At 45.2% G+C, this 15,922-nt stretch overlaps 2 non-coding genes across 2 annotated transcripts; both read left to right on the top strand.

The window, feature by feature from the left end:
- The first annotated feature begins 3,887 nt into the window (after positions 1 to 3,887).
- TRNAG-GCC (transfer RNA glycine (anticodon GCC)) lies at positions 3,888 to 3,958 on the top strand. The gene has a single exon. It is a non-coding gene; the product is annotated as a tRNA-Gly (tRNA).
- Positions 3,959 to 10,059: 6,101 nt separating this feature from the next.
- TRNAG-GCC (transfer RNA glycine (anticodon GCC)) lies at positions 10,060 to 10,130 on the top strand. Its single transcript has one exon. It is a non-coding gene; the product is annotated as a tRNA-Gly (tRNA).
- The last annotated feature ends 5,792 nt before the right edge of the window (positions 10,131 to 15,922 follow it).

The raw sequence follows: 15,922 nt of genomic DNA, 5'->3' as shown, positions 1-15,922 counted from the left end.
ATTCTTTTTTTATTTCAGCACTTAGGTGGTTGAACAAACAGTACAAAAATAAAGCATCAGGAGGCAAGGCATATACATTACATGGTGCCTGATTACATTGTATATCAGTGGTTAAGCCATATCTATTCTCAATCTGCCACAGAGTCAGTGCTTTGGTCATGTTGTGTATCAGTCAGTTTTCGAACATTATATAGTCCTTAAGAGCAGCCTATTTGTCTTTGGGATGACACCCCGCTGGGAGAGGGTAGCATACAGTATATCCATATCGTTGGCCAATTCCATATTTGACATCCACATATTGGGCATGAGAGGACAGTTGTCCTTCCATTTCTAATATATAACTCGTTTAGCTACGAAAAGACCTAGATTTAACAGTCTATGGATGATAATAAACATTTTGCCCACAACGTCAAACATACATGTACGGGAAAGCACGTCCACCCGAAAGCCAGTAATGTCCACTAGGACCTTGCACACCTCTGACCAATATGATCCCAGCATCGGGCAGGCCCAGAGAATATGCAAAAAGTCTGCATTTGGGGTCCGGCATATCGGGCACCTGCCCTCAGATTCTGAATTGAATAATGTGATTCTGGATGGGGTATAATGAAGGCAATTTACCATGTTAAAGTAGATGAGCTTAAACTCTTTTGCAAGTCTACAAAATGCTTGTCCATTGCTCAACACCATCTGCAAGTCCTGACTCCATTTGAGTCTAGCTTTTGACTCTATCTGTGGTGTATTCTGTTGTACTAGATTATATAGGGCAGATATCCCTCTCCTCACCTCCTGGAATTCATTATGTGTGACAAGCAAGGATAGGGAACTGGTTCCCACGGGAAAGAAGGCCAATGCCACCTAAATGATGCGTGCATGCGTTTAAATTGCAATATTTATAATGGCCCACTGTCGATCTGAGCCGTGACTCCATTCCAATCTTTGAAATGACCCTCAACAAACATGTCTCCCAGCGTGTGAAACTGTGCTTCCAGCCAGTCTGTGATGATCCTGCAGTCCATGATGGGGCTTAGGGCAGGATTGTTTATCGTAAGGGGCGGCAATCTCCACCTGCCGGAACAGTTTCCTCCACGCAGGAAGTGTGGATCCCACTGAGTCTACTGGATTGTCCCATTTATAGCAGTCAACAAGCAGAAGAGTTTGTAGATTGGCATCACTAGCAGTCACGGTTTCTAGTTTAACATGGGGATGTGCCATATCAGTCCCGAACCAGTATGCTGCAAACTGATTCTGTGCAAGCAAGTAGTATAATTCAAAATGTGTAGCCGCAAGGCTACCAGACTCATACCGCAGCGCTAAGACTGCTCATTGCATTGTAATTGGGCCGGGTGTCAACACAAAATCGGTGCACAGGCACACCCATTCAGTGAAAAAGTCTCTGCCTCGCCATAACAATATCTTACCGAACAAATATAGCAGCTTGGGAAGGACGATAACCTTCAGGCTGAAATTCTACCCATTAGCGACATTGGTGATTTGCTCCATCTCGCCAAGTTCCGCCGCAGTTGTATTATATATGCTCCATGGATACCGTCAAAGATTCCAATGTTTGAATGTGGAAATAGGGTACCGAAGTATTTAAATGGGGTGTCGGACCATTTGATGCCAGCCATGTTGGCGGGTCTCTTGGTTTTGGAGCTTAATGGAAACACTTTGGATTTAGCTCTACTAATGCAGAGTCTTGAGTATTTACTGAAATCAGTCACCACTTGGGTCAGGATCATGGGCTATATGCCCTGCCCGGATTCCTCACAAGTAATTGAATAGCATCAGCGCAAAGCAATATCATTTCAGGAGTGCCCCCCAGTTTGATGCCCTTATCTTGGAAATGATCGCTAATGATGTCTGCCAGCAGTTCCACCACCAATGCGAATAGTAGTGGGGAACGAGGGCTGCCTTGCCTCGTACACTTAGCTAAATGGAGAATTGAGGAGAGTATGTCATTCGATCTCCGCCTGGCGAATGGCTTTGTTCATAACAATCTAATCCAAGATGGAAAAATCAGGGCCAAAACCATATTTCTCTAGGACTTTGAAGAGGAATTGCCAGGACACAGAGTCAAATACTTTCTGCATGTCTAGAGAAACAGCCACTTCATGCACCTCTGGGTCCACTCAGATCAACATGTTGAATAGTCTTTGCAGATTTAGAGTCATCCCGACTGGTCCAGGTGCATTAGAAGGGTAGAAGCCTAGTTGGTATTATTTTGGCGTACCTTTTAACGTCCACCTTGATAAGAGATAGTGGACGGCAGAAGACGCAATCCCGCGCAGGCTTATTAAGTTATAAAAGCAAGATTATTATGAGTTCTCGCATTGATTCGGGTAATGTCCCTTTTGAAAGGGACTCCTCCCAAAGCTGTAATAGATATGGGGTAGGAGGTCCGGAAATTCTTCATAAAATTCTGGCATAGCCCATCTGACCTGGGTGCATTACCATTGGGCACCTCGCAGATTGCTGTTTTGATTTCTTCTTGCGTCATGGGACTTTTGAATAGGGCACTGGCTTCTCTGGAGAGCAGAGGGATCGGGATACTGTCTAGACATTGCTCCATTTCGGCATTGGCTGTTTTCCTCCTCGGGCCAAATAGTTCTCCATAAAACCAGTAGAAAGTGCCATTCATGTCTGTGCTGCAGTGCATTACTATCCCCACTTTAGATAATATGAACAAGATAGTTTTACTGCAGGTGTCTTTCCTAACCAGTTGGGGCAATAATTACCCGGTGTGCCTGCCTGGATGGAGGGTAGCCTGGGCGGACCCAAGGCACCAGTCTGATCTGGGGGGCCCAGACCAGCAGGGACCGGCAGGACCGTGATCACACGGTATGGGCCTGTAGGTCCGAAATGAGAGACAGTTACATTGGCAGATGGCAGTCGAACATGGTGGTCTTCCCAAGGCAGCAGGAGGCTGCCCTCGGTCTCTTCCTCTTTCAGGCGGGAGCTGTTTACTCGATGAGACAGCGGTCCTGGCCGGGTCTAGCTTCCCCTTTCCTTGCTAGGAGTCGCGGCAGGGCGGCTGGCCTTGGTGGCAGTTTGTTGGCCAGCAGGTGACCGCCAGCAGCACTTTGTAGATAAAGGGCTTCTATCTTCCTTAGGTTTAATCACACAACAGCAAACACCTTGACAAAGACGGGGGAGGGATGATCTAATAACTGCGACTATACCAATACTTACAGATATACCGATAGCGAAATAAAAAGTTTATCAAAAGTGAAATACACTGAATAGTGCAACCTCTCCCTAAGACTCGAAACACGTGTGGGTGTTGATTGGTATACAAAGAAAAGTCATTGGTGTTGATTAATTTCATCTAAACTCATTATGCTTGCGCCAAGAACCGTGCACTTCGAATCAATGTATGGTGAGAACTGAGAATTATTGGGCTGAGTTAACTTGTTTTTGGTGTTAATGGCATCCGCTTTTCTAGTTTCTTTGCAGAATTCATGAAGAATAATCTTTTGTCTAGAGGCAATGATATCATTGTGAAATAGAAGATATGAGCATTAATGAATGTATTCAATTTACAATGAAATGAGAAATTTGATTTTATTATTGAATAATATTTTCTAAAAGTCTTACCCATGAATCTGACCGGACATATTAATGTTGTAAGCAATAATGAGTTTGAAGGAATTGAAGTGGTTGACAAGGTTTCTCTTATTTCCGTGCGAACTACAGTAAGGCAGAGAGTAAAACTTAAAAAAAGGACGTAGCAAAGTATGAATGAAGATTTCACCAGAATGTGAGCTCTCTGCCTGCTCCCTGCTTTTGAAATTGAAAGTGCATTGCTTTCCTGTTGCTCTATCCGGTCCTTTGGCATTCGTGAATTGTGCTCAACTGCACTTTTTCCCACAGGGGTCAACATGCAAGCATTGGTGGTTCAGTGGTAGAATTCTCGCCTGCCACGCGGGAGGCCCGGGTTCGATTCCCGGCCAATGCAGCAAAGTTTTTTTTTACTTCTAAAAATCTGTTTGCATGCTGCTGACATTTTGAAAGTGAAATCAGAACATTATGCACATTATTCTGCAGCTCTAACGTAAACATTCATCCCTCTACCGCCCCCTGGAGCTCTCATGAAAGCATCCAAACGTCCCAGCCACGTCTACGAATTTGCTCACAGATGGTTTACTGGTGTATACTTGTTGAAGAAAATACCGCAAAGAAATTACCATAGCAAAATCCGCATGTTTCTAATATGTGCTCGCACAATACATTATCTATTTAACTCTGAACTTTTAATTATGCCACTTTTTATTGCCCCCAGGGCAGAACTCCCGACTATAAACGGAGTGCTCTTCACTGCAGCATAAATCACGTTCTGTTGTGTAATGACTGCACGTAATTGAGGAGGTGTATACTATATGGGTGATCATCAGGGCTTTAAGTGGGCCGGTGTTAGCCTGGGCCACGCCTCGGCAGTCTCAAGAAAGGGCTCCTCAGGCAGTCCTGTAGCCGAAGCGTTGCACAGTTACACGGACTGCCTGCAGGTGTCATCATGCAGCATGAGGCCTTTTAAATGAGGCTTCATGAGGAGTGATGACTCTTTACAGGAAAACAGACGGAGAGACAGGTCCCTGTTTCAGAGTAGTCATCACGCAGCAGGCAGCCCTTTCATTCAAGGAGCCTGTGGTTGTTATCCACGCGGCACCTTGAATGAAAGGGCTGCCTGGTGCGTGTGAGAGAGGGGCACACTGGTATTACACCTTTGGTGTGCCCCAGCCTTTCACCAACCCCTCTACCCTGCATTGGCGAGTGGGGGGGGCTCTCATTTGGGGTGTGGCCTAAATACACACATACTTTGGCCACGCCCCCCCTCAATGTAGCACCCCACTTTATCCACTGGTGAACATATTAACTATAGTTAGTGGTGTTCCCATGGAAGGGCAGGGGGGCACAGGCCCCCACTTTGATCAAGCTTGGCAGCACAACCTATTCCCACTGTAGTGAGCTGCATGTGGCCCACGCTGCCCGGTGCTGGGCGCATGCACAACACAGAAACTGCGAGAAACATCACAACATGATGAGTTCGTTTCTTGACTTTAGTCAGCTGAAAAGTTCGCACTTTGCAATTAAAGTGGGCTGCACATGACATTGTTACCTAATTCATATTTTGGCTTTCTTTCGGTGGCCAATGTGCTGTATGCACAAGGGGGCAGATAGGTCGTCAGGTTTGCCTGTACAGAGCAGGCAGACTGGCTTACCCAGGCCTTTAGTATCTTATCTGGAGTTAACTTCATTGAGTTATGTTTCTGTGGCCTACAATTTCGTGCATGCCGATAAACTCCACATTTTGATGTACTAACACCGAGATTCTCCCATATCCAGCTAGAATAGTTGATATTATTCCACATTTACTTGCATGCAAACCCTCCCGACATAGTCGGGAGTCTCTCAATTATTTCATCACAAATTGCGCTCTATTTTACCTTCTCCCTCCTAAAATATTTCTAACCCCCATTCAATCCAATGGGAACATTCAATTCTCCCGAGCTCTGTTACAAAACCTCCCTCCCAGCTGTGGCAAAGATGTTGTCATGTATGTTTTGATGTGACGGATTGTCATCTGCAAAGGTGTGAAAGCCCTGGCTTTTTTTATTCTTATTTAAATTAAATGCTGCTAATGATTCTAAGGCTGTCTGTGTAATGAGTACATGTAATTGGCGAAGGTGTATAGGGGTAAAAGGGGGTCAGACCCCCTCATTCATGGTACTACGTCCTTTCATCGACACCCGACACCCGTTTTTTCGACTGGTGTTTTTACGAATGGTTTTTGCCGAAAACACTCATCAACATTTTTTGGGGGGGGAATGGGGAGGGCATATTAAGGGATGGGGAAAACAGAAAATTGGTAGAGGAGGGGGAGGGGAGTAACCCCCCAAAAATGTATTGGACAAAAATTTGATGAGTTTTTTCGGCAAAACTCTTCGTAAAACCACCCGTCGAAAAAACGGCTGTCGATTAAATGACACAGAGCCCTCATTCATAAATGCGCCTTGGTAAAATGATTGTACACATGACTTGCTGTAGCCAGTCTCCTAACAGTTAGAGAGCCAGTTCTGCCATGGCACAGAGCAGGCTCAAATGTCACATATGCATCTCTGACAGTTGCTGTGATGCAAAGTCCATGCAGGCAGAGGTGGCATGGCATTTTTTGAATTCTTTTTTTATTTCAGCACTTAGGTGGTTGAACAAACAGTACAAAAATAAAGCATCAGGAGGCAAGGCATATACATTACATGGTGCCTGATTACATTGTATATCAGTGGTTAAGCCATATCTATTCTCAATCTGCCACAGAGTCAGTCCTTTGGTCATGTTGTGTATCAGTCAGTTTTCGAACATTATATAGTCCTTAAGAGCAGCCTATTTGTCTTTGGGATGACACCCCGCTGGGAGAGGGTAGCATACAGTACTTCCATATCGTTGGCCAATTCCATATTTGACATCCACATATTGGGCATGAGAGGACAGTTGTCCTTCCATTTCTAATATATAACTCGTTTAGCTACGAAAAGACCTAGATTTAACAGTCTATGGATGATAATAAACATTTTGCCCACAACGTCAAACATACATGTACAGGAAAGCACGTCCACCCGAAAGCCAGTAATGTCCACTAGGACCTTGCACACCTCTGACCAGTATGATCCCAGCATCGGGCAGGCCCAGAGAATATGCAAAAAGTCTGCATTTGGGGTCCGGCATATCGGGCACCTGCCCTCAGATTCTGAATTGAATAATGTGATTGTGGATGGGGTATAATGAAGGCAATTTACCATGTTAAAGTAGATGAGCTTAAACTCTTTTGCAAGTCTACAAAATGCTTGTCCATTGCTCAACACCATCTGCAAGTCCTGACTCCATTTGAGTCTAGCTTTTGACTCTATCTGCGGTGTATTCTGTTGTACTAGATTATATAGGGCAGATATCCCTCTCCTCACCTCCTGGAATTCATTATGTGTGACAAGCAAGGATAGGGAACTGGTTCCCACGGGAAAGAAGGCCAATGCGACCTAAATGATGCGTGCATGCGTTTAAATTGCAATATTTATAATGGCCCACTGTCGATCTGAGCCGTGACTCCATTCCAATCTTTGAAATGACCCTCAACAAACATGTCTCCCAGCGTGTGAAACTGTGCTTCCAGCCAGTCTGTGATGATCCTGCAGTCCATGATGGGGCTTAGGGCAGGATTGTTTATCGTAAGGGGCGCCAATCTCCACCTGCCGGAACAGTTTCCTCCACGCAGGAAGTGTGGATCCCACTGAGTCTACTGGATTGTCCCATTTATAGCAGTCAACAAGCAGAAGAGTTTGTAGATTGGCATCACTAGCAGTCACGGTTTCTAGTTTAACATGGGGATGTGCCATATCAGTCCCGAACCAGTATGCTGCAAACTGATTCTGTGCAAGCAAGTAGTATAATTCAAAATGTGTAGCCGCAAGGCTACCAGACTCATACCGCAGCGCTAAGACTGCTCATTGCATTGTAATTGGGCCGGGTGTCAACACAAAATCGGTGCACAGGCACACCCATTCAGTGAAAAAGTCTCTGCCTCGCCATAACAATATCTTACCGAACAAATATAGCAGCTTGGGAAGGACGATAACCTTCAGGCTGAAATTCTACCCATTAGCGACATTGGCGATTTGCTCCATCTCGCCAAGTTCCGCTGCAGTTGTATTATATATGCTCCATGGATACCGTCAAAGATTCCAATGTTTGAATGTGGAAATAGGGTACCGAAGTATTTAAATGGGGTGTCGGACCATTTGAGGCCAGCCATGTTGGCGGGTCTCTTGGTTTTGGAGCTTAATGGAAACACTTTGGATTTAGCTCTACTAATGCAGAGTCTTGAGTATTTACTGAAATCAGTCACCACTTGGGTCAGGATCATGGGCTATATGCCCTGCCCGGATTCCTCACAAGTAATTGAATAGCATCAGCGCAAAGCAATATCATTTCAGGAGTGCCCCCCAGTTTGATGCCCTTATCTTGGAAATGATCGCTAATGATGTCTGCCAGCAGTTCCACCACCAATGCGAATAGTAGTGGGGAACGAGGGCTGCCTTGCCTCGTACACTTAGCTAAATGGAGAATTGAGGAGAGTATGTCATTCGATCTCCGCCTGGCGAATGGCTTTGTTCATAACAATCTAATCCAAGATGGAAAAATCAGGGCCAAAACCATATTTCTCTAGGACTTTGAAGAGGAATTGCCAGGACACAGAGTCAAATGCTTTCTGCATGTCTAGAGAAACAGCCACTTCATGCACCTCTGGGTCCACTCAGATCAACATGTTGAATAGTCTTTGCAGATTTAGAGTCATCCCGACTGGTCCAGGTGCATTAGAAGGGTAGAAGCCTAGTTGGTATTATTTTGGCGTACCTTTTAACGTCCACCTTGATAAGAGATAGTGGACGGCAGAAGACGCAATCCCGCGCAGGCTTATTAAATTATAAAAGCAAGATTATTATGAGTTCTCGCATTGATTCGGGTAATGTCCCTTTTGAAAGGGACTCCTCCCAAAGCTGTAATAGATATGGGGTAGGAGGTCCGGAAATTCTTCATAAAATTCTGGCATAGCCCATCTGACCTGGGTGCATTACCATTGGGCACCTCGCAGATTGCTGTTTTGATTTCTTCTTGCGTCATGGGACTTTTGAATAGGGCACTGGCTTCTCTGGAGAGCAGAGGGATCGGGATACTGTCTAGACATTGCTCCATTTCGGCATTGGCTGTTTTCCTCCTCGGGCCAAATAGTTCTCCATAAAACCAGTAGAAAGTGCCATTCATGTCTGTGCTGCAGTGCATTACTATCCCCACTTTAGATAATATGAACAAGATAGTTTTACTGCAGGTGTCTTTCCTAACCAGTTGGGGCAATAATTACCCGGTGTGCCTGCCTGGATGGAGGGTAGCCTGGGCGGACCCAAGGCACCAGTCTGATCTGGGGGGCCCAGACCAGCAGGGACCGGCAGGACCGTGATCACACGGTATGGGCCTGTAGGTCCGAAATGAGAGACAGTTACATTGGCAGATGGCAGTCGAACATGGTGGTCTTCCCAAGGCAGCAGGAGGCTGCCCTCGGTCTCTTCCTCTTTCAGGCGGGAGCTGTTTACTCGATGAGACAGCGGTCCTGGCCGGGTCTAGCTTCCCCTTTCCTTGCTAGGAGTCGCGGCAGGGCGGCTGGCCTTGGTGGCAGTTTGTTGGCCAGCAGGTGACCGCCAGCAGCACTTTGTAGATAAAGGGCCTCTATCTTCCTTAGGTTTAATCACACAACAGCAAACACCTTGACAAAGACGCGGGAGGGATGATCTAGTAACTGCGACTATACCAATACTTACAGATATACCGATAGCGAAATAAAAAGTTTATCAAAAGTGAAATACACTGAATAGTGCAACCTCTCCCTAAGACTCGAAACACGTGTGGGTGTTGATTGGTATACAAAGAAAAGTCATTGGTGTTGATTAATTTCATCTAAACTCATTATGCTTGCGCCAAGAACCGTGCACTTCGAATCAATGTATGGTGAGAACTGAGAATTATTGGGCTGAGTTAACTTGTTTTTGGTGTTAATGGCATCCGATTTTCTAGTTTCTTTGCAGAATTCATGAAGAATAATCTTTTGTCTAGAGGCAATGATATCATTGTGAAATAGAAGATATGAGCATTAATGAATGTATTCAATTTACAATGAAATGAGAAATTTGATTTTATTATTGAATAATATTTTCTAAAAGTCTTACCCATGAATCTGACCGGACATATTAATGTTGTAAGCAATAATGAGTTTGAAGGAATTGAAGTGGTTGACAAGGTTTCTCTTATTTCCGTGCGAACTACAGTAAGGCAGAGAGTAAAACTTGAAAAAGGACGTAGCAAAGTATGAATGAAGATTTCACCAGAATGTGAGCTCTCTGCCTGCTCCCTGCTTTTGAAATTGAAAGTGCATTGCTTTCCTGTCGCTCTATCCGGTCCTTTGGCATTCGTGAATTGTGCTCAACTGCACTTTTTCCCACAGGGGTCAACATGCAAGCATTGGTGGTTCAGTGGTAGAATTCTCGCCTGCCACGCGGGAGGCCCGGGTTCGATTCCCGGCCAATGCAGCAAAGTTTTTTTTTACTTCTAAAAATCTGTTTGCATGCTGCTGACATTTTGAAAGTGAAATCAGAACATTATGCACATTATTCTGCAGCTCTAACGTAAACATTCATCCCTCTACCGCCCCCTGGAGCTTTCATGAAAGCATCCAAACGTCCCAGCCACGTCTACGAATTTGCTCACAGATGGTTTACTGGTGTATACTTGTTGAAGAAAATACCGCAAAGAAATTACCATAGCAAAATCCGCATGTTTCTAATATGTGCTCGCACAATACATTATCTATTTAACTCTGAACTTTTAATTATGCCACTTTTTATTGCCCACAGGGCAGAACTCCCGACTATAAACGGAGTGCTCTTCACTGCAGCATAAATCACGTTCTGTTGTGTAATGACTGCACGTAATTGAGGAGGTGTATACTATATGGGTGATCATCAGGGCTTTAAGTGGGCCGGTGTTAGCCTGGGCCACGCCTCGGCAGTCTCAAGAAAGGGCTCCTCAGGCAGTCCTGTAGCCGAAGCGTTGCACAGTTACACAGACTGCCTGCAGGTGTCATCATGCAGCATGAGGCCTTTTAAATGAGGCTTCATGAGGAGTGATGACTCTTTACAGGAAAACAAACGGAGAGACTGGTTACTGTTTCAGAGTAGTCATCACGCAGCAGGCAGCCCTTTCATTCAAGGAGCCTGTGGTTGTTATCCACGCGGCACCTTGAATGAAAGGGCTGCCTGGTGCGTGTGAGAGAGGGGCACACTGGTATTACACCTTTGGTGTGCCCCAGCCTTTCACCAACCCCTCTACCCTGCATTGGCGAGTGGGGGGGGGCTCTCATTTGGGGTGTGGCCTAAATACACACATACTTTGGCAACACCCCCCCTCAATGTAGCACCCCACTTTATCCACTGGTGAACATATTAACTATAGTTAGTGGTGTTCCCATGGAAGGGCAGGGGGGCACAGGCCCCCACTTTGATCAAGCTTGGCAGCACAACCTATTCCCACTGTAGTGAGCTGCATGTGGCCCACGCTGCCCGGTGCTGGGCGCATGCACAACACAGAAACTGCGAGAAACATCACAACATGATGAGTTCGTTTCTTGACTTTAGTCAGCTGAAAAGTTCGCACTTTGCAATTAAAGTGGGCTGCACATGACATTGTTACCTAATTCATATTTTGGCTTTCTTTCGGTGGCCAATGTGCTGTATGCACAAGGGGGCAGATAGGTCGTCAGGTTTGCCTGTACAGAGCAGGCAGACTGGCTTACCCAGGCCTTTAGTATCTTATCTGGAGTTAACTTCATTGAGTTATGTTTCTGTGGCCTACAATTTCGTGCATGCCGATAAACTCCACATTTTGATGTACTAACACCGAGATTCTCCCATATCCAGCTAGAATAGTTGATATTATTCCACATTTACTTGCATGCAAACCCTCCCGACATAGTCGGGAGTCTCTCAATTATTTCATCACAAATTGCGCTCTATTTTACCTTCTCCCTCCTAAAATATTTCTAACCCCCATTCAATCCAATGGGAACATTCAATTCTCCCGAGCTCTGTTACAAAACCTCCCTCCCAGCTGTGGCAAAGATGTTGTCATGTATGTTTTGATGTGACGGATTGTCATCTGCAAAGGTGTGAAAGCCCTGGCTTTTTTTATTCTTATTTAAATTAAATGCTGCTAATGATTCTAAGGCTGTCTGTGTAATGAGTACATGTAATTGGCGAAGGTGTATAGGGGTAAAAGGGGGTCAGACCCCCTCATTCATGGTACTACGTCCTTTCATCGACACCCGACACCCGTTTTTTCGACTGGTGTTTTTACGAATGGTTTTTGCCGAAAACACTCATCAACATTTTTTGGGGGGGGAATGGGGAGGGCATATTAAGGGATGGGGAAAACAGAAAATTGGTAGAGGAGGGGGAGGGGAGTAACCCCCCAAAAATGTATTGGACAAAAATTTGATGAGTTTTTTCGGCAAAACTCTTCGTAAAACCACCCGTCGAAAAAACGGCTGTCGATTAAATGACACAGAGCCCTCATTCATAAATGCGCCTTGGTAAAATGATTGTACACATGACTTGCTGTAGCCAGTCTCCTAACAGTTAGAGAGCCAGTTCTGCCATGGCACAGAGCAGGCTCAAATGTCACATATGCATCTCTGACAGTTGCTGTGATGCAAAGTCCATGCAGGCAGAGGTGGCATGGCATTTTTTGAATTCTTTTTTTATTTCAGCACTTAGGTGGTTGAACAAACAGTACAAAAATAAAGCATCAGGAGGCAAGGCATATACATTACATGGTGCCTGATTACATTGTATATCAGTGGTTAAGCCATATCTATTCTCAATCTGCCACAGAGTCAGTGCTTTGGTCATGTTGTGTATCAGTCAGTTTTCGAACATTATATAGTCCTTAAGAGCAGCCTATTTGTCTTTGGGATGACACCCCGCTGGGAGAGGGTAGCATACAGTATATCCATATCGTTGGCCAATTCCATATTTGACATCCACATATTGGGCATGAGAGGACAGTTGTCCTTCCATTTCTAATATATAACTCGTTTAGCTACGAAAAGACCTAGATTTAACAGTCTATGGATGATAATAAACATTTTGCCCACAACGTCAAACATACATGTACGGGAAAGCACGTCCACCCGAAAGCCAGTAATGTCCACTAGGACCTTGCACACCTCTGACCAATATGATCCCAGCATCGGGCAGGCCCAGAGAATATGCAAAAAGTCTGCATTTGGGGTCCGGCATATCGGGCACCTGCCCTCAGATTCTGAATTGAATAATGTGATTCTGGATGGGGTATAATGAAGGCAATTTACCATGTTAAAGTAGATGAGCTTAAACTCTTTTGCAAGTCTACAAAATGCTTGTCCATTGCTCAACACCATCTGCAAGTCCTGACTCCATTTGAGTCTAGCTTTTGACTCTATCTGTGGTGTATTCTGTTGTACTAGATTATATAGGGCAGATATCCCTCTCCTCACCTCCTGGAATTCATTATGTGTGACAAGCAAGGATAGGGAACTGGTTCCCACGGGAAAGAAGGCCAATGCCACCTAAATGATGCGTGCATGCGTTTAAATTGCAATATTTATAATGGCCCACTGTCGATCTGAGCCGTGACTCCATTCCAATCTTTGAAATGACCCTCAACAAACATGTCTCCCAGCGTGTGAAACTGTGCTTCCAGCCAGTCTGTGATGATCCTGCAGTCCATGATGGGGCTTAGGGCAGGATTGTTTATCGTAAGGGGCGGCAATCTCCACCTGCCGGAACAGTTTCCTCCACGCAGGAAGTGTGGATCCCACTGAGTCTACTGGATTGTCCCATTTATAGCAGTCAACAAGCAGAAGAGTTTGTAGATTGGCATCACTAGCAGTCACGGTTTCTAGTTTAACATGGGGATGTGCCATATCAGTCCCGAACCAGTATGCTGCAAACTGATTCTGTGCAAGCAAGTAGTATAATTCAAAATGTGTAGCCGCAAGGCTACCAGACTCATACCGCAGCGCTAAGACTGCTCATTGCATTGTAATTGGGCCGGGTGTCAACACAAAATCGGTGCACAGGCACACCCATTCAGTGAAAAAGTCTCTGCCTCGCCATAACAATATCTTACCGAACAAATATAGCAGCTTGGGAAGGACGATAACCTTCAGGCTGAAATTCTACCCATTAGCGACATTGGTGATTTGCTCCATCTCGCCAAGTTCCGCCGCAGTTGTATTATATATGCTCCATGGATACCGTCAAAGATTCCAATGTTTGAATGTGGAAATAGGGTACCGAAGTATTTAAATGGGGTGTCGGACCATTTGATGCCAGCCATGTTGGCGGGTCTCTTGGTTTTGGAGCTTAATGGAAACACTTTGGATTTAGCTCTACTAATGCAGAGTCTTGAGTATTTACTGAAATCAGTCACCACTTGGGTCAGGATCATGGGCTATATGCCCTGCCCGGATTCCTCACAAGTAATTGAATAGCATCAGCGCAAAGCAATATCATTTCAGGAGTGCCCCCCAGTTTGATGCCCTTATCTTGGAAATGATCGCTAATGATGTCTGCCAGCAGTTCCACCACCAATGCGAATAGTAGTGGGGAACGAGGGCTGCCTTGCCTCGTACACTTAGCTAAATGGAGAATTGAGGAGAGTATGTCATTCGATCTCCGCCTGGCGAATGGCTTTGTTCATAACAATCTAATCCAAGATGGAAAAATCAGGGCCAAAACCATATTTCTCTAGGACTTTGAAGAGGAATTGCCAGGACACAGAGTCAAATACTTTCTGCATGTCTAGAGAAACAGCCACTTCATGCACCTCTGGGTCCACTCAGATCAACATGTTGAATAGTCTTTGCAGATTTAGAGTCATCCCGACTGGTCCAGGTGCATTAGAAGGGTAGAAGCCTAGTTGGTATTATTTTGGCGTACCTTTTAACGTCCACCTTGATAAGAGATAGTGGACGGCAGAAGACGCAATCCCGCGCAGGCTTATTAAGTTATAAAAGCAAGATTATTATGAGTTCTCGCATTGATTCGGGTAATGTCCCTTTTGAAAGGGACTCCTCCCAAAGCTGTAATAGATATGGGGTAGGAGGTCCGGAAATTCTTCATAAAATTCTGGCATAGCCCATCTGACCTGGGTGCATTACCATTGGGCACCTCGCAGATTGCTGTTTTGATTTCTTCTTGCGTCATGGGACTTTTGAATAGGGCACTGGCTTCTCTGGAGAGCAGAGGGATCGGGATACTGTCTAGACATTGCTCCATTTCGGCATTGGCTGTTTTCCTCCTCGGGCCAAATAGTTCTCCATAAAACCAGTAGAAAGTGCCATTCATGTCTGTGCTGCAGTGCATTACTATCCCCACTTTAGATAATATGAACAAGATAGTTTTACTGCAGGTGTCTTTCCTAACCAGTTGGGGCAATAATTACCCGGTGTGCCTGCCTGGATGGAGGGTAGCCTGGGCGGACCCAAGGCACCAGTCTGATCTGGGGGGCCCAGACCAGCAGGGACCGGCAGGACCGTGATCACACGGTATGGGCCTGTAGGTCCGAAATGAGAGACAGTTACATTGGCAGATGGCAGTCGAACATGGTGGTCTTCCCAAGGCAGCAGGAGGCTGCCCTCGGTCTCTTCCTCTTTCAGGCGGGAGCTGTTTACTCGATGAGACAGCGGTCCTGGCCGGGTCTAGCTTCCCCTTTCCTTGCTAGGAGTCGCGGCAGGGCGGCTGGCCTTGGTGGCAGTTTGTTGGCCAGCAGGTGACCGCCAGCAGCACTTTGTAGATAAAGGGCTTCTATCTTCCTTAGGTTTAATCACACAACAGCAAACACCTTGACAAAGACGGGGGAGGGATGATCTAATAACTGCGACTATACCAATACTTACAGATATACCGATAGCGAAATAAAAAGTTTATCAAAAGTGAAATACACTGAATAGTGCAACCTCTCCCTAAGACTCGAAACACGTGTGGGTGTTGATTGGTATACAAAGAAAAGTCATTGGTGTTGATTAATTTCATCTAAACTCATTATGCTTGCGCCAAGAACCGTGCACTTCGAATCAATGTATGGTGAGAACTGAGAATTATTGGGCTGAGTTAACTTGTTTTTGGTGTTAATGGCATCCGCTTTTCTAGTTTCTTTGCAGAATTCATGAAGAATAATCTTTTGTCTAGAGGCAATGATATCATTGTGAAATAGAAGATATGAGCATTAATGAATGTATTCAATTTACAATGAAATGAGAAATTTGATTTTATTATTGAAT

The sequence above is a fragment of the Ambystoma mexicanum genome, chromosome 1p (genome assembly GCF_040938575.1).
Source record: "Ambystoma mexicanum isolate Mex_15411 chromosome 1p, UKY_AmexF1_1, whole genome shotgun sequence".
Lineage (NCBI taxonomy): Eukaryota > Metazoa > Chordata > Amphibia > Caudata > Ambystomatidae > Ambystoma > Ambystoma mexicanum.
This window is presented reverse-complemented; position numbering and strand designations above follow the sequence as displayed.